At 39.4% G+C, this 22976-nt stretch overlaps 1 protein-coding gene across 3 annotated transcripts in view; it reads right to left on the reverse strand.

The window, feature by feature from the left end:
- FAM110B (family with sequence similarity 110 member B) overlaps positions 1 to 22976 on the reverse strand; it is a 108129-nt gene that overhangs the window by 64563 nt on the left and 20590 nt on the right. For 2 of the 3 annotated variants that reach the window (XM_027452264.3, XM_027452265.3), the window contains one exon: positions 14685 to 14813. The exons of the other annotated variant lie outside the window; for it this stretch is intronic. The gene's annotated coding sequence lies outside the window, so the exon portion shown is untranslated. The remainder of the gene's footprint in view (positions 1 to 14684; positions 14814 to 22976) is intronic. 3 annotated transcript variants of the gene reach the window in all.

Consider the following 22976-nt stretch of genomic DNA (forward strand, 5'->3'; position numbering starts at 1 on the left):
CCAAAAGGCAAGTGGTCGAAATTAAATGAAGACAGAACTGGAGCTTTCAGTCACTCTCAAACATGCCTTTTCTGCATGCTCTGTAATAATGTAGTATTCAGCCAAACAAGAAAGTCCCTCCATGCTCCCCAAATGTCCCCTTTAACCAGGGTCTAAAAAAGAAATTGCTTCAAAGCTAATCGGCAAATAAAACAGGCATTGATATTTTCAAAGCAAATTCCAGCTGGCTGTAGTCAAAACATAAGCAGCATAACCACAGTAAAAGGGCTGCTGGAGAAGGGAAACATAAGGAAATTTCTAAGTTGCATAAGTGTTTAATATTTACTTCACCGTACATAGTATTCATATTTATAACAAATTTATGTATGACAAAAAAACATTACTTCTGTACTCAGCTGCACCACCACATACAATCCCACCAGATCCCACCCGCTAACATAAATATCCTTACTTGGAAAGACCAAAGGGAAGCAATATAAATAACCCTATACACAGGACAGTTTTCATACTGACCCATCCAGCACATAAGTTATAGTGTACGCATGCCTAACCTGCAAAATCTAATCATTTGTCTCATTTAAAGTATTCAAGTTACTCTGAATACTTACAACCACACTATTTATATAATTCTGTATCTGTTTCATTAAAAACAAATTGAAATAGCTCTGAAATACTGATGCTCAGAAGACTTTAGAAAGCTCATTTTCTCTTTAGGCACTTACAATATAATCATTTCTTGTGAAAAATTAATACAGTACTTCAGGAAACAGTAGCTTCTACTATTGCTTTGTGTCTCAGCAATAAAATAAGACAATCATACTAAACCTATGAACACTTTTTTTTTTTAATCCTACTTTATAAGTTAGTGTAAAAACTGACTAGATTCAGAAGTCCCTACTCATTCAGCATGTGGGATTTAAATTAATGTTCACAGATCCGAGCATGCGTGAAGATGTCCAAAAATTATCTTTCACCTTTTGCAGTAATTACAGTTTTTTTTGGCCTCTGTATACATACTTCAACAGAAGAGAGCAGCTGGAGTAAGTTCAGAGACTTTAAGTCTTCCGTTGTGTACTACAGTATCTCACATCAAGTAAATAAAAATACAAGAGGGAGAAGTATCAAACCGTGCTAACTGGGAATACATAAAATGGACTGGTGATTTAAAGAAAAAAAATATCTATCTGTAGAAGCTGCTGGCGGTGGAAGAGATGCATAGATACACTTGAGAAGTTTGTTATGTCTAAAAAGCCCAGAACAACAAAAGCAAAAGGAAAATGAAAAAAGCACATGTCCAAAAGACGAAGAGGGCAACTAAATCCACACCTAAGAAATATCAGGAGGCAGAGAACTCCAGAAAACAAAGCATGCCTTCCAGCTGGCAGTACCTCTTCACTCACCTCATCAACTTGCAAAGCCTGCTGGAGGCAAATCTACAAAACTTGTGACGAAAACCAAAAAAAAGTTACTGTTGCATGTATTACTTGCATCTTGCTACTACAACTCTCAGGGGAAGGTACCTGTAACAACTTACAAACAAAATTATCCATACTAGATCCTTCCCAGCAACAAACACAAGCAGCAGTTCAGATTTGCTAGCTGTACTTCTAGCAGTGTGGATGTACCTTTTTTTTTTCCCCCCTTCTTCTCTTTACACAGATAAACAGTTTTAATTCTCATAGTCTTCAAGGCAGCCAGATGGAAAAACAGTATTGATTTCTTGTCTGAACCTCTGGAAGTCAGCACTTGGATCTTGTGAGCTAAAAAGGCAGACATCCCGACCCATGGTTAAGTACTGCCGTCTGTAGCACATTGCATTTCCTCAATGGAGGAGGAAAGTAGTTAAGGCTGGGGTCTAGAAATCTCTGATCTATCTTTTACAAACTAAAACCATGTACTTAAATTAATTGGTTCCCATTTTCTCTAGGAGTTTCACTTGCATCACTTCACTGTGCATTTCTTTGAGTGCAGACAGCCTGAATCAAACCCCTCTGGGACCATCATCTTGGCAATGACGAACCAGCAGAATGAAGGTACCACTGGAGCCGGCCCATATCAGGGACACCACAACCAGGGCAGAGCCCAGAGCAAGTAGCAGAAGGAAGGCACCTCTTTTTAAGAAAAATATCACCTCCAACTTAAAAGAGTTACCTGCTGGCAGGTATGGTTAAGTATCTTGTGTTTAAAGGTACTGTGAAAGAAGCTAGAGGACCTGTTCTCCACATCCCCTGACCATCAGCAGAAAGAGCCTTTGAAGAGCCTGCCGAGGCTGTACTCATGAGAACACTTGGGAACGCTTCCCAGGTTGTTTGGGGTTTTTGATTTTCCAAACATTGGCGAAACTGACTGTAGCTTCCAACTGAGAAAATTAAGATAGAAACAAGGATAAGAAGCTAGAACAAAGCTAAATATAGGTATAGTTACCTGATGCTTTAGATAACTGGTGAGTCATTCGAGTACTTGCACTAGAATTAAAGCATTTGAAAATTAAAGGGTGCTGGTGCTCAATCTATAGAAGAATGGAAAGCTATATTACACGCATATCCAGGCTTCACCTTACAGACCTTAGTGCTTCTCAAGATTACCCACATTTTATGCTACAAGACAAATCCATTTTGTTCTTTACACAAAGTTCTTTAACAGAAGGAGTACCATTAATTTGAAGAGACTCAAAATATTAAGCTAACGAGATATGAAGTAATCATCATCCAGGACTCTATATAAACACTTTCTTCTGCTTCCCTTAACATTGAAATTTAAAACCTTGCCTGTGACTAAAGTAGGTGAGTAAGAGCACTAATTTGGCAAAGATCATAAGCAATCATTCAAGAAAAATGTGATCTAATACTTGTAATTTGAAATTATCTTGCAATCTGACTTACAAAATAAAGAAAACAAAAATATCATTCGGATGAGTCAACATTTTCATTACAGGCTGCCTATTATAGTGAAAACTCAAGTGAACGAGCATTGCAAAAGAACGTGTTCTTATAGAAATGGGTTATCAAGATGTAACTTGAAACAGTCACAAATTAAGCATGGGGTATATAGGTTTATCCATTCCTCTGAACCTACCTGTTCTTATTAGTAGAACACCAAGGAGAAAGACAACGTAAATATTAGAAAGCCCAACGGAGGACAAAACCCCTGCAGGAATAATCCACAGGTAACAGAAAACTTCATCTAGAATTGATGTGAATATATCAAGCTTGGATATGAGAATAATTAAGTTTTAATGCCAAGCAATTCTAGGCAGAGATAACTTAAATCACACTGAAGTGACTGAATAGTTTTTGGCTGAGGTCACTTATCTAAGGCTTGCTCTCTGCTTGAACAGTTCACCACAGAGCGCTTCTTATCACATACTGTTTGTGTGACACATGAGAAAATACTTTCACTCCTCTGGAGGCTTACAGCACCTAATCTAATATAAGTTACAAATTGTGGCTGCAGCAGGCAGAAGCACTAAGAGAGAGTGAGTCTTTTTTTTTTTTTTAATTTTTTTTAAACACTATTAAACAAATCTATGCATAAACACGTCTCTTCCTTGGAAACACCTTATAGATCAGAAAATTATTTTGAAGATGTTGGCATGTACAAACCAGGAAAGGTTGATATAGGTGGCAGATTATGCATTTATCTAGCATAAGCGTTTATGCTTATTAAGTCCATTAAGAACCCTGTTATTAAGGAGTTTATTAACTGCTAGGATAACAAGCTCTTCTAATGCAACTGCAGGAGGACTCAGGGACAATGCTGAAAAATGAACTCAACTACCAATGAGCTCAACGAAAAAATGCTTTTCTATTCTTTGCATGCTTACAGAATTCATACAAATCAGGGAGCCTGGTACTAGGTTCTTGGGAAGAAAAATAAACAGGGTTTATTTTCATTTACCACACCATCTAAGAAACTCCAAAAAAAAATCAAAACAATTAAAAATAAACTGAGATGAAGCAAACTATTTCAACAGGCCTGAGTGGAAACATTATGTCTTATCACACAGCAGGTAATTCTGGATGACTTACCATGATAAGCACCATGACATCAGCATCCCTACGGAGGAATAAGGCCTATCTTGAAAAGCTACATTCAGTGGTGGAACAATGCTACTTCTGGCAAGTTGGGCAACAGCCCCAGAACTGGCAACCATGGTTGTAAAATTGCAGGAAGCCCATTTAAAGACTCCCTGTTTAACATGTATGGAGAGCTTTCCTCCTCCATGAGGAGCTCCTTCCAGAGCAGAGAACAAGGAACCCCAGCTTTCTGAGCAGCTCAGTGCCCCATACTGATACAGGTCAGCACTAACCAAGGCTAAGTGAAAAATCCGCGGCATGCATTTAGTGCTTGAGATTAACAGACAATTGCTCAACGTGACCTACTGGCCCCATTTTTGTTTGTTTGTGTTTTTTTGGTCTTTACATCAAGTCCATTATGTGACTAAGTCTGGTAGATGCAATAGTAGGATTATGCCATCTAATGCCTTAAATCCGTGAACTTTCCCACTCTGGCATAGCCCCCAAAAGTTTTTGGTTAAAAAAAAAAAATATTTGATTCACCACAGAGATTAAATTCCTTTACAATGGAGCTAACATTCATTGTGTTCAAAAAAAGAGAGGGAAGGGAAGTTAATTAGTTCTCTTTTTAAAATTCTCACAAACTCCAAAACTTTATTTTGTTTATTGCTCTTCCAGCAAATAAAATCATATACCTAGTATTTTAATAGTGTGCTTCTGCAATCATTGTAACTGACAACTTTCATCATCTCGGAAAATGTATCCACTAAGGAAACAACATGAACTTCTGGTTAGCTTGTTCATTTACTAGGGGAGTGCCATGGGTGGAAGATTTGTGCATCTCTTATGACAATAAATACTACAGTAGTCAAGTTGAAGAGAAAAGCTTCAGAAAAATAGAGCTTATAACTCATCCTGAGTCATTTATGCATATCAACAGTGACTAGTAGTCGGGTGCTTATCAAACCACTGAATTTTTAAAAAAGTTCAGTTTAGGAAAAACAATCATACAAAAGAAGCAATCCACACCCCTCTCCCCCCCAGAGTTTTTTTTTCCTCTAGAAAAAAAAAAAAAAAAAAACTGCAGGAATTCAGGTCTTTATGAGAAGATGCACAAGCTACAGGTCTGCTTTACATGGGATGTGCTCCAGCAACAAGAACCCTGAGCCACCTGGGGGACGAGGCAAAGCTCCAGACAGGGACCCCCCCACACGAGTGCTCCAAGTCCTACCCGTCACTATTTTCTTTGCTACCTTGATTTGGAGAAAACTAAAGAAGTGTAGGATATGCCTTTTATTTTTTTTGGGGTGTGCAGGCTTTTTCCTCCTATGTACCTCCTTAATTAGGTCAGAGCTCCAACACAACCAGGCGGAAAAGGCAAAGACCACAAGGTGATCCTCCTAACACTGTGGGGCACCTTAAGATTTGAAGGCCATGCACAATGCAGGAGAAACCCAGCTGGGAAGTAGAGTTTGTTTTTTCTTTCTGCATTTGATGACCTTCACATGACAACTCCGAGAAAATAAGAAGTACTGAACCCAGGAACTCCAGCAAGGGCCTAACTAAAGCCCATAAATATCTCAAAGAAGTGGATTGATGTTGACAAAAGCTTATGCAATCCAAATAGCAGACAGACTTGGACTGTGCAGAGCTCCTTGGATATGACTTCACAGCAAAGAGGCTTTCTGTAGTTTTAGGACTCTGATTATATAACAGATATATAGAGATATGTTTTCATACTATTCACTGACCTTTCTCTGTATCACAGTGAGCTTTACACTCTTCTTTTTCCATCACCAACCTCAGGCCACATTATAGTTGACCCACAGCACAATAATATGGCTGGGTCTGAAATCCTTCAAGGGTAAGTAGGCAGACACTAAACAAAAAAGCTGAAGGAAAGCATTCTAGCAAGGAAAGAAAGATACATCTTATTAGATCTTGTCCCTTCCTTCTCTCTGCCTCTTGCAACTTTCCCTGTCTTTGTATGCTGGCCCACCTGTTGCCAAAAAGGACAGCCCATTTGGGCTCATTCTTTACCTGTCAGAAATGCCCTGCTGGGCTCTCTTATAAACCCTCCACAGCCCTATACCCATCCTCTTTTCTGGTGTTTCTGCAACACTAACCATGCTGCAAAGATAGCAATTCAGTGAACCCCATCTCAACTGCTCTACCTCCACAGGCTGTCCAAGCCCCGCTCACTCTCGAGCTCCATCTCTCCACCAACCTCGCTGCAATGCTCTGTCCTGATAACTCTCGTGTGTCCCTCCTTCCTTGCTGTGGCACTTGTGCTGCCATCCACTCACTCCCCTCTTGCCCAAAGCCTGTTTTTCCTCCTCTAAGGCCTTCCCCACGCCTGCGTTCCCCAGTCTACCCCTCACTAACATGCCTTTACCAAGCAACCTCAGCCTCACTGTCAGCTACTTTCTACCACCACTTCCCCTCTTCCAGGGCAAGACATTTTTCTTCTAATGCTCCTGACAACACCACCTCCCTCAATGCACAACTGTTTTGCTCCTGAGGGCCACCATATAGGTATTTTTGATAATTCTTGGGCTTGACTAGTCCAGAACCCTTCCTCAGCACTGAGTTTTCTAGATAACGTCAGTAAAGTATGTTTCTCTAGACTCATAAAACATTTCACATGATGCCACATAGGAAATTATCAGTTCAGGTGAAGATGATCACTACAGAAGTGGGAGAAGAGCTGAAGCAATTTATAAATGTGACCAAAATAGTTACTACAACGAAAAGACAAGAAATTATTTTGAACAGAAAAAGTTCCTACATCAACAAAATTATGCTGGTCCCAGTCTTTTTTCCTATTTTCTTAAAATGCCTTGCTGTAAGTTAGAAGAGTGTACTGATGAGACTTTCTGATGACACAAAGCTGCAAGGAATCGTCAAGATGGAGGAGGACTGAAGTACCTACTGCACTAGAAAAAACACGTAATCTCATGAGTTAGAGTAGCAGAAATGGAAGGAATCGCAGTAGCATAAAGTGTAAGGTCAGGCACTTTCACAAAACTCTGCTAAAAACCAGCATTCATCTGCTGGAAATATGAAAGGAATGAAGATCATGTGCATGTCAGTCTCAGATGAGTGTAAGCTGCTGTTATGATGCAGTCTGTGATGGAGGTCTTGGGCAAAGGTTATCCCAGGAAGAGAACAGCACACCACGTGCTCAACTTTCAGTAAGCTGGAGATAGGCAATCTTTTTCTCAGAGAAACAGAGTTAAAATAACAGCAAAACATTTAAACCAGGAACAGTTGAACAACAGAAAACCACCAAAATTTTAAAGCCACTTCACCAACTACTCCGCTACAATCGGTAGAAATACTTCAGCAAACAACCAAGAGGAGAGCTTGCACCCTTCAGAGGTGCACAGTGAATAAAAACCATGTTGCCAAGAAAACATGATTCAACATTTCTCCTTTCAATCAGCAGGGATACAACTGTTTGAAACGCAGACTGGAGGGAACAGCCATCCATTTTGAGGAACAAGACTTTTACTGCTCACAGAAAACAGAGCCTGGTCACACATGTAATGCATAATATAACGTGTTGCCTGCAGTACAATCAATAAAATGAGTAAAACACAGTGAACTGATACCTCAAATATTCTCTCTCATAGGAGCACAGTCATATTTTTGTATCACGTAGCATAGCTGCAACACAGTGCAAGAAAAGCTCAAGCCAGCAGAGGGAGGCAGCTGCTCTCCAGGACACGCATCCTTCACATTCCCCGATGCACAGTAGGAAGCCAACGAGTTTGTTTTTGTGGAAGTGAACTCACCCCTCAGCCATTGTGTAAATGTGGCTTTAAATCAAGCTGTAATTAGATTTTGCTGTATTTAACAAAACTCCTCTTGTTGCTCCTCTTTTCCAACTCTAGACAGGAAATAAATGCATTCGTGAAAGAAAAAAAGGAAAAAAAAAGTTTATGCCTCTTCCCTGAGTATGTTTCTGGCACACATGCAAAAGTAAGTACAAAACATAAAACAATAAACTCAACAGGACACTCAGTCAGTCTTCACATTACACAGGAACACAAAGACCTCTTGCGTTGGTCCACTCTTAAACTTCAGCTTCTTTTTATCAGTGTTCTCCTTCACCACATTAACCTTGTTAAAAGATACTAACAGTCAAACAGTTGGAGTCAAGCTTTTCTTCATGAATTTAATTAACTTGGCAGAAAGCACAAGTGGAAATCTTCTGCTAAAAGCTCAGGCAAAGTAAGACTGCCACGTATTCATTTTAGGATGGATCTTTTCTTTCCCTCTTATTTTAACTATTTTGGTCACAGCACTCCTGTTTTTAACCAAACAGCTTTGTTTCCATCACAATCGTTGTACAGGCTGATACCCCTAAAATTTAACTATGTTAAATCAAATCCACATTACTACGATACATGTTGCTGGTTTTGTTTTGTTGGTTGGAGTTCTTTATGGTCTAAACTGTGTATTTCCACTGCAGTTTACAATGCCATAGGAGTAAGTGCATAGCAAATGAAGTTGAGATTACTCAGAATAATGAACAGTTTCGATAGTTTTTTTGTTTTGTTTTGACTCCAAAGCTCTCAAACTAGTTTATGGTGGCGTTGCAGCAGTGGATACAATGGCAAACTGGTGCAAGCAAGTCAAGAGGACATGCCCAAGGCCATGTGGCAAGTTAGCTGTTAATCAAAGAACAAAAAGTTTCTGCTCTTAATCTAGACCCAAGAAAGCTTCTTCCCTGTGAGTCAAAACCTACTGATAACTATCTGGTCTTTGAGAAGTTTTAGATTCCTTAGAAGAAAGAAAAGAAGACCAAATGCTAATTACTTACTTACATGCATACAAATGTTGCTTAGGATTTATTTGCAGAAGTTACTCATTTTTAGGACAGCTGGAAATGCATGCCTCTTCAAAACAAACTGATTTCAGGAACATGCTGTAATGCCCTAACTCTCTACAAATCTTCTATTATGCTGCAAGTTTGAAGAAAGCTAAGGCAGGTTTAGAGACCTCAAACAGTAACTTCATTCTGAAACCAGAAATTCTCTTCATGCATCTAATTTTGAAAAACACCAGGGATAGGGAGTTTGTTGAGTGTCAAAATAATTTTCCTTTCTAAATAAAATGAGGCTTGGAGAGAGCAAGGAATTCAGAAATTCATATTATATGCACAGAAATTCTGCTTCTGAAACTGTAAATGAGCTGAGGAAAAGATCACAAGAATTTAGGATTCTAATCTTTACTGTATCTCTACTTATACAAAACATGTTAAAATGAAACATCCCACATCACAGAAATATAAGTTTGCCATTACCAAACAGACTAGGTGGACACGTATTTTCACCTTCTTTGACCCACAAAAAGCAACAGTATTTTTTTTCCCCTCCTGGAAGTCTGTAAATTGGCACAGAAGGGCAATAATCCACAACTGCATGAAACACTATTAATATTAATGTCTTCCAAGCCAACATTTCTGAAAAAAAATCTGGGGAGAAATCCAATAAGGCACATCGCCAATGGTATGGGGCCATAACAAGGAAAGGGAAGTTTCTATACTAGCTCCTACAGTGGAAGCATACAATAGGATTAGCCTTATCTTATTTAAGTTTCTTAACAACAGGTCTGCATCCTCCAGACAGTTTTCTGTTTGCAGGAGGACTCAGGTTCTGAGTAGGAGTCACTCTTACAATGAAGCAGCAATAGCTGTGCTTGGCAGAGCTGGAAGCACGAGGACAACATCAACAGCAAGAACAGTGATTCACATTTGACTTCAGAGAAAAAAACAAAATTTCAGGCTGGATAAAAATTCTTTCTTCCATACTCAAAGCAGCTTAAAGGCTACCATTTTTATAGGTCATGCCCTGTACTTTTTGCCTGCTTTTCGATTCATATGTAGGATGGTAAGATTATATAGTGGCTTCCACTATGGCATTTCAATTCAGATTATTCTCCACATAATAATTACTGCCTTTCTTCTCATCACTTACATACTGTTTTGCTAGTCTGAGAATGTTTTGTATTTATTCATTTCTGAAAAGGTTTTTTAATCCCTTCAAAGTACCAGAGTCCTAAGCGGAGCTAATCTCATGCTCCATGAACTTTAGTGCAAATGCTATAAGCATTTTTTTATTTTTTTTCCCCTTAACAACTTCATTTTATATGGGAATACAGCGCTACTACTGTAACCAAGCAAAGCAAATATGCTGCAGTAAATGTAAACTTTATTCAAAGTGTAGCTTTAAAAGTGTTATGGCATATTTCAGCATGGACTGCCAGCGTTAGTACAGGGGAAAAGGCAAAATGAGAATGAAATGACAGACCTTTCATGTCAACAAGAGTTTTAGAACAGTTAAACCGGAAACCTATGGACTAAACATACTGCCAAAATGTGTCAACCTGCTTGCTGAAGCCAACTGCATTTCTGTTGCAAATGGGATAGTTTAAGTAGAATTCGTTGAAAATACTGGGAAAAAAGAAAAGGGCTGTTTGCAAAGGTGGGGGGAATTATGCCTCCTTCTCAAGATTCACGTGTTGCTCCTTATAACACTATTTTAAAGGGTTTTGGTGGGCAATATCCCTGGTAATTTGATATTCTGTAACACAAGACAAAATTTGCAGAAGAGCAGCCAGGGAGAAATTTATGACTGAACAAACACTGAAGACCCAGCTTTGTCACAGCGATTAAGTAAGGCCAATACCGAAGCATTTTGTCGGTCTTCAGGAAGCTTTTCAGAAAATAGTTTAGGCTGTTCAAAATTTCTTGGTAATATCTGATATCCAGAAGCCTCTTTATTATGTCTAAGCAAGCAGATACTGGATATAAGCTGTCCTGATGTTTATACAAAACATAACAATCACACTGTCTCTGTACGCTCCTCCACACTACTTTCAAAAAACTATTTCATAGCAAAAGATGCATTCAATACATCATAAAAATTCAGTATTTATACTAGAACTGTTCTGTTTTTCAAAAATTTACATGACTGTTTAAAACTGTACTGAAATTCAGGCCTGTATATCTGATGTTTTCACTGTTTCCTCTAGATAAACATAATCCAATTGATAAGTTTTAAGGATTTATGTACTTCTAAGTCTCACTTGGTAGTCTTTTCAAAGAAAAGAAACAACTATCAGCAACTGTGCTGTCCATCTTAATTGCATTCATTATCACATTCTCCATCCTCTCAAGAAAAATATAAATAAATTCCAAGAAACTCAGCCCAAGGCTCTTGTACAATTCCAATCCCCATCTTCCTCTTCACTACCATGCACCCTGAGCCAGACCGCAAGCCTACCTGTCATCTTTAGCTGCTCTAGGGAAGGTCTACATAAATCACCTGGTTCAATTCCTCTACAGCGTCGCCTCATGCTATTTACTCACCATGAGACTGGTAAGTATATGGGAGAGAAAAATGATGAGAGAATTGAAGCCTGCATTACAGTTACTAGAGAAATGGAATTAGCAACAAGCAAACGAACAAAAAGTACTCAGGAAATAAGTATCTAGTTATGATTCTCCTTCTGGTAGTTATCACGACCACAGGGACCACCAGTAAGGGCCTTCCATATGTAATGCACACACCACTAGGGGAAAAAAGCACCATCAGGAATCCTGTCCTAAAGGCTATTTTAGAAGAGAATTTCTGCCTGAAGTAAAATGCTTAAACAAGACTGAAACCCCACTGGGGAAGAAAATAAGGGAAAACATCAACTACCTCTTATAGGACAGAGTTTATTTAAAGTCCAAGCAGAATCAGTGAGGGCAGAGGGGAACAGAAAAGAAAATAAAGGCATAAAAGTTGTTTACTATGAAAATCTGCACTGCTTGTTTCACTTCTTCGGGAAAAAAAAAAGTCTATTGTAAGAAGATTTTTGGACTGAGCCAAAACAACAGTGTTGCATTTTGCCTCCTCTGGCAGAAAAAAAAAAAAATGCGTTTAATGATCAGAGCTTCTTCTGTACTAAGTGGAAAATTATGCTACCCCTTAACACTTCATTTGAATGAAGGTCTGCTTTTTGGTTTTGCCTTTTTTGTGTGGAAAAAGGCCCCACAGACAGGCACACATTGCATATACACAAAGCTGTACTTTGATTCAGGAAATGCAAAAAATAACTGAACAATTCAAAAAAAAATCATAAGCAGACTGAATTTGCTATTTTGAAATTCCAATCTAGCGTTAATGGCAGTAAATCAGAGAAAAAGCTACGACTAAAATCCAACACCGTAATATCTCAGAGATACAGCGATGCCTGAATAAATCAAAATCATCAGTTTTGGTTTGCGGTACAGAAGTTTACATTCGAATGCAGCTGGATTGCAGTCAACTAGCCAGCTCCCATAACAGCACCTTCAAGCTGTATTGATTTCTACAGAAGGAAAGGCACCATAAATCTGCTGGAACAGCATTGCGTCATCCTCTTGGTTGGCTTTAAGAAGTAAATTAAATGTTTTCCATTAGTATGGTAAAGAAGCTATACAATTTTGTTTTTATTTCGGATACGGTCTCAAGTTACGGAACACTTGAGCTAGCTCTGCGGCAAGGACTACATGTTTCACGTTTGTAAAGCCAGCAATTCATGCTTATGTGAAACCAGATGTGTATGCTGCACGGTTCCCAGGGCCGTGGATTATTTTAAAATATGTTGTTGTCGATTAAAAAGGAGAATCCGCTTCCCAGTAAATCATGGAGCACGCTGAAAGAAAAACAACATGTTCTTGCAGAGAAGAGAGGAGAGGGGGGGAGAACAAAGGGGTGGGAGCAGAGGAAAACTTGGAGGAAAAAACAGCAGTGCTGTAGTGTAACAAAGGGTAACACAGTTCTGAAAAGAAATAAGCATAATATTACTTGAGGTAACAAGAACTCCTTGATCAATTATTCATATAATTTACACCAACAGCTGCATCAATGAAAAAAACAGGGGGAAAAAGAAAATCTTCCCAGCTAGAAAGTGCCCTTGATTTTCACCAGAACATTTGGCTATCTCCTATCATGTGTTTCTGGTTAGCAACACTCCCCTCCAACAAAGGGAAACAAGAGCGACAGAAAGAACAAACTGATTTGCTGGAGGTAGTAACAGCCTTCAAGGCTGTATTTCAATCTGTAAGCTGTGCATCACCAGGAGCTTACGGCACTTTACACTTCTGTGCATGAATCATCACCACCACCACCCCGCTTAAGTACACTCATGCACCCATACCATTATGCAAGTACCTTCCGTGAGTCCTTACGCTCTCCAATGTGCAAAACTGCACTTTTTACGTAATATTCAGAACAAACACTGACTTTTTCTTTTAGTTTATGGTTATCTCAGCTTTTATTGTTTCATGCAGTCCTACGGTAAATGTAACAAAGGGAAACATTAAGGAGATAAATATTTCAGGTTTGATTTCAAATGGAAGGGAAAAAAAAAAAAAACAAAACAATGTATAGTTATAATTGTTTTTTCTTTTCTGTCAAGGTTTCAATACAATATCCTCAGTTGTAGAAAATGACCTTGCTGGTAGACTGAAGAAACTCAGTGAAATTGAACTCAACACCGTGAGAGGCAGTGAGAAAGGGAATGGCTTAAGGAAGGGCTCAGTTGGCCTCACCAAGCTTGGTGGTCTTACTGCCAGGCATGTACAACGTATCTCATGAGGCAAGGTTATGGGGTGAAATGCTGGTTGTACCAATGGGAAAACTCATGCTGAGTTTGGTTTTATTCCATTAATGTTAGGATGATGAACTTTGGTCTAGTTCAGAGCCCTAATTCAGGAAAAGATCAATAAAGGATTAACAAGAGAAATCTGCAATTCTTCTCAAATGAATCAAGGAATACTCATTTATGGAACCTTCCAACTATGAAGTTAACACCTTGCATAACCTCTTTTAAAACTGCAGAAGTTGGAAGACCTTTAGAAAGACCTACGTTTAATTTTGAGAAATTCTGTGGAAAATGCTCCTACTACCTTTTTTTTTTTTTTTAAACAATCTTCTACATAGAGTTCAATTCATCTCATCAGTATAAAGAAAAGACTATGCATGTATCACCTCCACATTCAAGATCCTGGCTATTTAATAAAACCGTAACTTAGCAAAATGCCCTAAAGTGCCTGTATCCGTACTGCTGCCTGTAGGTTCAACCAAGTTCTTGGGGTCACATTTTGTCTTTGCCCATAAGCATTTTGCCCTTTACAAGCAAGAACGAGTTCTAGATGACCAAATGAAGAAATAATTATAGTGCTGGTAAACAGAAATTCATCACATGCAAACCTCGTTCTTCTGCTGTTGCTGGAGACATCTGAAAGTGCTTCCATATTTTTGTGGCCACTCAAAGTTAAGTTCCAAATGCAGCAATTAAAGAGGGATACATTTCTAAAAACTGAGCACACTGTAGAGCTCTGGAAGTCTGTTCCTTTGTCAACATCAAACCACAGATACATCTTTCTACTAATATTACAAGGAATTATTTCTGTTTCTAACCTACAGTGCACTATGTTGTTGTTTCCACCACCCCACAGCATTTGCTATGACAACATATGTACCAAGTAGCAAGCAGCAATCCACACAGGAAGAAAAATGCTCAGAGATGCATTGGTGTGCTTATTTAGTAAGGAGCGTGGAAAAAAAAAAATACCATTTCTTGAAAATACCAGCAACTTCAGTTCGCTTGAAAAATGAATCTCTTTACCTTGATGCGAAATTTCTGAGCTCCTGCTAAATCTGCCTGGTCTGCTTGGAGGTCTTCACCTTTAGCAGGTCTCCCATGGGAGGCAGGTCTCTTCACCCTGGAGCTCCCGGCGGCTCCTTGCAGCAGTGCCTGGCGACACAGCAACAGGGAAGGAAGGCTTTTAGCTTCATCATCATCATGTCATCAAAGCCAGTTTTGGGGCAGCCAACGAGCCTCCTCTTAGGTTCAATCTACTGACTTAAACAACAAAAGCATAAACTCTGGAAATTAGAAGTATACAATTTGTTGTTTGTTTTTTTTTTCTTCCCTTTTTTTTGGGGGGGGGGGCTGGGGGGTAGGGAGAAGGCTGCAAAGAGGTGGCTAGGGATACCGGATGGGCATGCAGCCAGCTGCAGATGTTCCCTCTCATTTCTAAGTCCCAACAGCAGAATCTCCAAGCCCTGCAATTGTAACAGACAACCTACGGGCAGGTATAAATTCTCAGCGTCTCATGCCATCATTTTCCCACACTGGAACTGCTCAGAGACATGCTTCAGGAGTAGTTCAGAGCAATGAGCACAAGTGGTGAGACATCTCGGGGGTATCACTGAGTGCTGTGCAGCTGCAGGCAAGAAATCCAGCCTGCCCACCACCTTACCTCCTTGCCCACGACTTCCACCCAGCTGAGGGAGCAGCCCTTGTTAAATACATACTCCCACACATCTTATTTCACTCAGAAAAAAAACAAAAACACACAAAGTCCTCCATCTCCATCATCACACAAGAATAACAGACTGCCTTCCTCAAATGAATGTTTATTAAAAGATGTTTCTTATATGCAAAACAGCCATACAAAATTTACAAGGTACAGGATATGACCTAAATCTCTGTTTAGGTTTATGTCCTTTTTCCTCAACATGCCACTTGAGGTAAGACCAGCTTGAACTGTAACACACTTTAAAAAGAAGCACTGAAGCACCTGAGTTTTCTGGAGTTTGGCTTTATTTCACAGTTATGTGCTCAAGCACCTTTACTGGCACAGCAGATGGCACAGCAGCTTCTTTTAATCAAGTATCTCAGAGCTTCTCCAAATGACGTTAATTTTCCAAGCACTGGTATTCACAGCAACGGGCCTGCAATCAGGCTGCAGTTATGATGAAGCAAGAATTCCTTTCCTAAAAATGTCAGAAATATTTGTAGAAACTATTTAAGCACAAATCCAAAGAAACAGCCGTCTCAGAGTCAACACACAAAAGAAGCAGCAATATTTGCCAGTCAATTACTTCATGTTTCCCAACCCCCGTATTTGGGAAATCTGCCTGAGTTTGGGTCTTGATATTCATACAGCAAAGAAAAGGGGTTCATTTGCTTTCAAGCATCTCTGTGTTGGGCAGGTGGATGGGACCTAGCACAATTTGCCTTGAAGATTTGCTGCCATCGAAACAGCACTACAATAGAACTGAGCAAAAACAAAGGGAATTCAGGGACAGATGGGTACCTTCTGGAAGTGCTTATAAATTAGAAGAAATAACAAGACAAACACGAAGGCATGAGCATCATTATGGCTACTCAGTTATTGTGGGGCTGCTGTAGGATTGTTATTCTAGTATTTGGTAAAAGAAGAAAAAATAAATGCATTTTAAGATCTTAAAAGAGATGGTGTGTGTGTGGGGGGATTTTCCCAACCTTGTCTTGTCTAGTCCAACAAATCCCAAATAAAGATTATTAAAAGCACACTCCTATTTTATTATTACAAATTATTCTGATAGTCCAAGCTACCATATTTCAAGCAATAGCTCTGAATTGACACTGTACATTCCCCAAACTGAAGCAACTTTGCAGGGAAAAGACCACAGCAGCTCATAGTCTATTATCCGCATAAGTTCATATTTGACTTATGGTGAAGAAAGAGGGGAAAGGAAAAAAAGGGAGCACAGCCTTACTTTCACAGGTAGTCAATCTGTTTCAGCCATGGTTCTTGACCAACAGCTGCAGCGAGTTCATGTACATTTACTCTTAGCTCCAAGTCAAGTGACAGCTATTACACCTACCAAGTGGTCTTGGCAGGACCGAAGACACCTCCAAAATCCCTAGGAGGCACTGCTTAAAAGAAAACCCTGACAAAATTTTACAGAAAAAAAATGTTCGTATTGTTGTGTAGAAAAATAGCTTCACAGATTAATTCCCCCATTTCTGCCCTGCTGAAGGCAGAGCTCCTTGCTTTCTGCTTCTCTGGCAAGTGCTGGTCTCTGTGTTAGAGTCTGCAACGAATATGGGTTGCAACTCCCAGTTTACATCTGTTGCTGGTAATGTTAGTCTCCTGCAGGGAATACACATCTTGGAGTTTAAAATATATTATTTTTTTTTTAAGAATGAGGTATGGTATGAGTGCATGCACTGATAAATTCGCTAAGTATCTCCACAATTATCAGTCAACAGCTTCTGAGATCCTCAGAACTGCACTATGGAATATTTTTATGAAATTTGTTTTGTATTTATAGACTGCATCTCAAGTTTCAGCCTTCAGCCAACAAGCTGGAGCCTTTCATGACACATGCTGTTTCCTGCTTCACTGTCCAATATCAACAAGTTTTTGGACTTCCTTTCTAAAAAGAATTTTCAACCTCATTTGCTATGTTCCTCTCTTCTTTCATTCTCTCGCTAAGTATGAAATCAAAGTTTTAGTACTTAAAAAAATACACGTCTCAAGAAGAGAAGCCAAACCTAATTCAGAAGGATCCATGAATGAAAGAATGGACTTCTTATTCGAACAATCCCAAAGGCACCTACTTAAACCTTCAAACCTCACTCGAGTCTACCCTGAGGTTTCCATAATCCAAACTAAAGGCTTTAAAAATGTAGGATTTCTTAACAAAAGAATAAGTTGATACAGGAACTCAGCAGCAGGCGATTAAGCATTTGATAACTTGATGCTTTGATGAGGCGTTACCTTAATCGCTGTCACTGGGGAGAAAGTGAAGTCGGGAAACTGAAACGAGGCAGCTGGAAGTATCCAGCTACTCAGATGAATCAGATACACTTCCTATGCCAAAAGAGGTATCAATGCTTTCTGCACCCAAACAGAACACAGATCCTTAGGAGAATAACGCTATTTAACAATGTAGATGAAGTAAAGGAGACCTCAGCCATACCTATAACTAGAAACAAGGAAACATTTGCCAGTGGGTTTTATGCCAGAAAGATTCAGTCTGTTTAACATATATTCTAAATTTTCACAGGCAGGAGTGCTGAGTCACTACTCTTTACATCTCTAAAGGTTTTGGATAAAAAGCTCAGATCAAACATAAATCAGAAGGTGTAGTCAATTTACTGAACATAATTTTCAGAAACCTTAATTAGCAGAGCTTAGTTAGGAAGGGGCCACATCCACTAATTCTGGCAATTCCTACTCTTGGAGACAGACACGTTTTCATGAAAAAAAAAAATCACAAAACTGTAATCTGCTCAGCTATATACAGCATTAAACCACCAAAAAGATGGAGGAATCAAACTGAAGAAAGCCAGAGGAATGAGAAGTCGGGCTTTCCGTAAGCGATGCTAACTTGTTTGTACTTCCCACAGTAACATGGTATTGGTCTAGACTACCTATGCTGGCAAATACACGCAGAAACATCTTAGACGTAGGAGGTTTCACTTCTGAGCTGGGAAACTTGCCTTTCGTATTTTCTGTCTTTATACACAGCTGGAAAAATTCACCTCACTGATGGTAAGGATGGTAAGTTTCATCCCAAAGTAAGACACCCACAATCCAAAAGCTTTACTCTCCTCTCCATAGGAAATCTGACCCAAAATACTGCTAATTTTCTGGAGCAAGAGTTGCATCAACTGGAAGGTAGAAACTTCTTCACAGGTCTAACAGTTTCATGACCACTACGCTTGTAGCTGCAAGCATCTCACTAGAAGGCTAGATCAGCGCAGCCACTATGTACTGTCAGGGGAAGTTAGAGTGCACTCACAGAAACAGGAGGTCCATTAATCTCCTAAATGTTAATTACACTGTCAGGAAGCTTCAGCAAGAAGCAGATTACCAAGTCCAGCACACTAATTTTTCATTTGCTGGTGTGTATGTATGCACATTTGAAAAACAGATATAAGCAAAGGACAGACAAAAAGCAGAGTTTAGTTTAACTTACATTTGTTTCCTACCCACGTTCTCAGATACTCCCTTTTCTAGTCTTACAACAGGGTTTCATTTAGGATTTGCAGTTACGGATTAAGCATCCCATGTGTGTGGAAATGCATGCGTCGGGTATAGACAAGCTGTCATTTTACAATCAGCATGTCCAGTTGCACCATTTATCAGTAAAACAAAACAGAACAGAGGCCTTAATGCAGTCATATGTTTGCTAAAAAAACTCAGAGCTTCTGACCTTCCAGCCTTCCTCCCTGGACTTCTTTTAAAGTTAATTTCTTATGAAGTTAAAGGATAAAATACACATTTATTCTAAGAACTTTTTAATGAGAAGTCTAGCATTTTCCTGGAATGACTCATGAACAGTCATGAAAATTTAATAGAAGAAAAAAAGCACACAGAAAAACAGGTTTTCTGGCCAGGGTGTTACCTGGTCCTGCAGGGTGTTTTCTCCTCCTAGAATTAAAAAATGAATGAAAATAAGTATAGACTTTATAATAGAAGTAATCAAGGTTCTTAAGCATTAGTGGGCTGCCCAGCAAAACCCAACTCCAAATAAGTAAGAAGAGATGTAGTGTCCCTTGAGGAAGAAATTGCCTTGGATAGCAATGGAAGAACGTGGCAGAGCACATTTCTTGCAGGGAAGTTACAACACTGGAGCAAAGCATCCGTGCAGGGCTGGATGGAACTGGAGTGTTTCCATCCTGTGACTCAAACTGAGCAAATCAACAAGAAAAAAATACGAGCAGGCTTGGGTCTGGTAAAACAAGCAGCTAGGGCAGGCAACTATCAAAGAGGGTGGACACAACTGTCCTGGTGAACCACTCCTCCAAGAAACTTCACTAATAAGCAGCAGCTGGTTGAAAATACTCCTCCCAAGCCAAACACACAAACAATTCAAAAGGCACGAAATAAAAACACACAACTGTGAATATGTGAACTGAGTTTATATGCCAATGTACAGTCTCCAACTGTTTTCAGCCTCTGAATATTCACCTCTAGCCAAGAGTCTCAAGAAGAAAGCCTTCATGCTTATGAATGGTCTTGGGTTTGGTGACTATGGGCAAGCTAAGAGTTCAAAGGAAGGAGGTGAAATACAATACAAATCTGAAGTTGAAATTAAGGCAAAAGAAGAGATCCTTCCCAAGAGTTTCTGTTGACTTCTACAGTAATTAAAAAAAAAAAAAAACACCTCCTAAATTGCACTCCTACAAAGGATAATACAGCTGCAACATTAAAGTAATTAGAGTTAGTCTTTCAGAGATACTAATATGTATGCCAATGAGATTCATGACTTAAGGGGTCTTGAAAATGGTTTGAGACTTGGACACAGCCCCGGCAATTTCTGCCTATAAAAAACAGCACACCCTCTTGAGTTTTTATCGATCATTCTGGGACCATACACTACCTTAAGGAGTTATGGCCAAAACATAAAGGTTTCTTAATAATAGCCTGGGTCTAAAGCCTGAAATAAAACCAAATTCTGAACTATCTTCAATCTTACGTAAATAGAAGAATGGGAGGGGTGATCCATATTTCACTGACTGTGCTGGATGTCCAACAGTACATGGCATACACTGCTTTAGGAAACACTTTTTTTTTTCCTCCAAGTTTTCAATTTAGCTTTATTCATTTCTCATAATCCCTATGAAAGCAAAACCACTTTTTAGCTCATAAGATGCAAGCTAAGTAATTTGTTTGACTTTAGGACAGACTTTGCAGGCAACCATATGCCATCACCATCTTTGCCTGTTATTTGAGTGAAATCTTAAGACAAGACAGTCATGAAAAAATACATGGGGAATAATTATATGCAGCTGAAGTGGGAATCAGATACACTACACTACCCTGTTTGCATTCTCACACGCACACACAAAAAAAAAAAACTTTTCAAAAATTAGTAGCACTTACTGGGTAAAGTAACTCTACTAAGCATAAGAAAAAGCATGAAATTAAAAGCATGAAACTAAGAACAAGAAAGGTTTTTAGACCTGATAATTGTGATCTCTCTCTCTGATTTTCAACAGTAACACCATTATCATTTTAAGACAGACACTCTGGAAGGCATGGACACTTTCAAAAAGTCTTTACAACGTCAAAGTTAAGCAAATGTCATTTAGTGCCTTCAATAGATTTGGACTCACGATAATTCTTGTTGCAAATCCAGCCGTGTTTGGGGAAGTAGGGTTTTTATGCAAACTTAAAACAAATTGGCTGTGGCCTCTCATATTCCCCATCTTGCCATATCCACATAAGACAAGCTGTGCAGATGACATCAAAGCCCCAAGCCTTGTATCCTGGTACTGAACCATTCAAAATGTGTTAGTTCTCCCTTGTGTATCACCAAAGGATAATGACCCCACATTCAGAACAGTAACAGTGACACCCAACACCATTAAACGATCAGATCAATACAGCTCTCAGGTTTTCAGGTCAGAGTTAGATGCTGTAGTAAAACTTGCCCTAACAATTTTGCCAGGGAACGATGCCAGCAAGCTGCCAGGGTGGCTTTCCAGTATACCTGAATGACCAGAAGCACCACTGCACTTCTGTCAAAACTACGGGAAGGCAGTAAATATCCAAGTGTAGGAAAGTTACTAAACTGTGAACCATGCACGTATTTTGCAGCAGTTTCACACCTTTGCTTGCTCACTCCCCAGCACACAAATTGGATTCACTCTAGGTTCTCAAGTTTGTATTTTAAGTACAAATAATTAATGAGACATTTACAAACACAGAGGTCCAAAAAAAGGAAAAAACAAAAAACAATTACGCACTTCAGAAGAAAAATGAAACAATTGGCAAAGGGAATCACCTGAGGGAAGCAGTCATCAATTCATCTGTTCATTAAGCACAAATGAAATATAGATGAACTTTATAGCCTGGAAAGGCAAATTTTCCTCTGGCCTGACAGTCTCTCAAGCCCACACATCTAACAGACACGTTTCCAGTTAAGAAATTTTCATCAGTAAGTTATTAAAACTCAAAAATGGCAAGAACTTAGTTTGATTTATATGCCCTTGAGGACAGCCACTTGCTTACCATGCATTACACCGAAACCGTGCATCTCCCTTGCAGTGCATCACAACCAGTACAACCTGAATAAGCTGGTTCCTGGTTATTCAACTGTAATTGTTTCTCTTTGGATGTTTTACAGCTGGAGGAGGAAAGGATACAGATGGCTGAACTCGGTTTTGGACTTCACGTCAGTCAACAGATTGTGTTAGTACTAGATAACATGAAACAGATATACTGACCATGACAAGAAAATACTAATGCTAGGCTTCAAAAAGGGCACAGTGCATCCTGCTAGAAATAAGAACATATGCAACATTTCAACTTTGGGTCAGGCCACAGGGTTAAACGTGCAAATGCTGGACTACAAAGGCAGTGTAATGCCTCCCTTCATGATCCGTTTCAATACTTCACCACCATCACCCACAGGAACAATAAAATGGTATCACAACTTGAAGGAAAAAAGGGTACTGGATATAGGATACTGGTGATTCTATTGTAATTGGGAAGCAGAAGGAATCCTTGCACCACCCCCAGCAACCCATGGACACAGGATATTTTAACCAAAAGCCTTTCTTCCTGCATCTCAGCAGTGCAGCCCACCCTTAGGCAGTGGGGTCCATCCTTGGGACAACCCTGTTGATGTTCACATAGGCAGGAATTATGTACGAGTTGTCGGCTCTGCAGAGTCAAACTTCATTAGAGGCATTTAATGATGATCTTTTCATGCTGCATGCCACAGTTTTGAAAAGCAGAGAAGGAACCAACTTCTAACGTGGATTGAATTCTAGCTTAGAAACAGACCATTGGAAGCACTACTGTTTACACAAGTAAAAACATTTAAAATACCACGATTGTTTTCCTTTGTTTAAAACCAGCCATCAAACTCCAGTTATTGGTTAAAAGGTTTAGATGAAAATACAAGTTACTGCACTGAAATTTTGCGTAGCAGTGCTACAGCACTTCCATATCGAAGAGCGAACAGATCCAGACAACTGCTGCGCTCGAAGTAATGGGAAGCTGGCAAATGCAGGCAAGGGGCAAGCAGCCAAACCTGCTAACGCTTGGAGAGGTATAAATCAGTATCCGGAATCAGGTTCCTTTCTGAGGACTTCAGCCCTCACTGTTTCTTTTTTAAAACATTT

The sequence above is a fragment of the Anas platyrhynchos genome, chromosome 2, assembly GCF_047663525.1.
Source record: "Anas platyrhynchos isolate ZD024472 breed Pekin duck chromosome 2, IASCAAS_PekinDuck_T2T, whole genome shotgun sequence".
Lineage (NCBI taxonomy): Eukaryota > Metazoa > Chordata > Aves > Anseriformes > Anatidae > Anas > Anas platyrhynchos.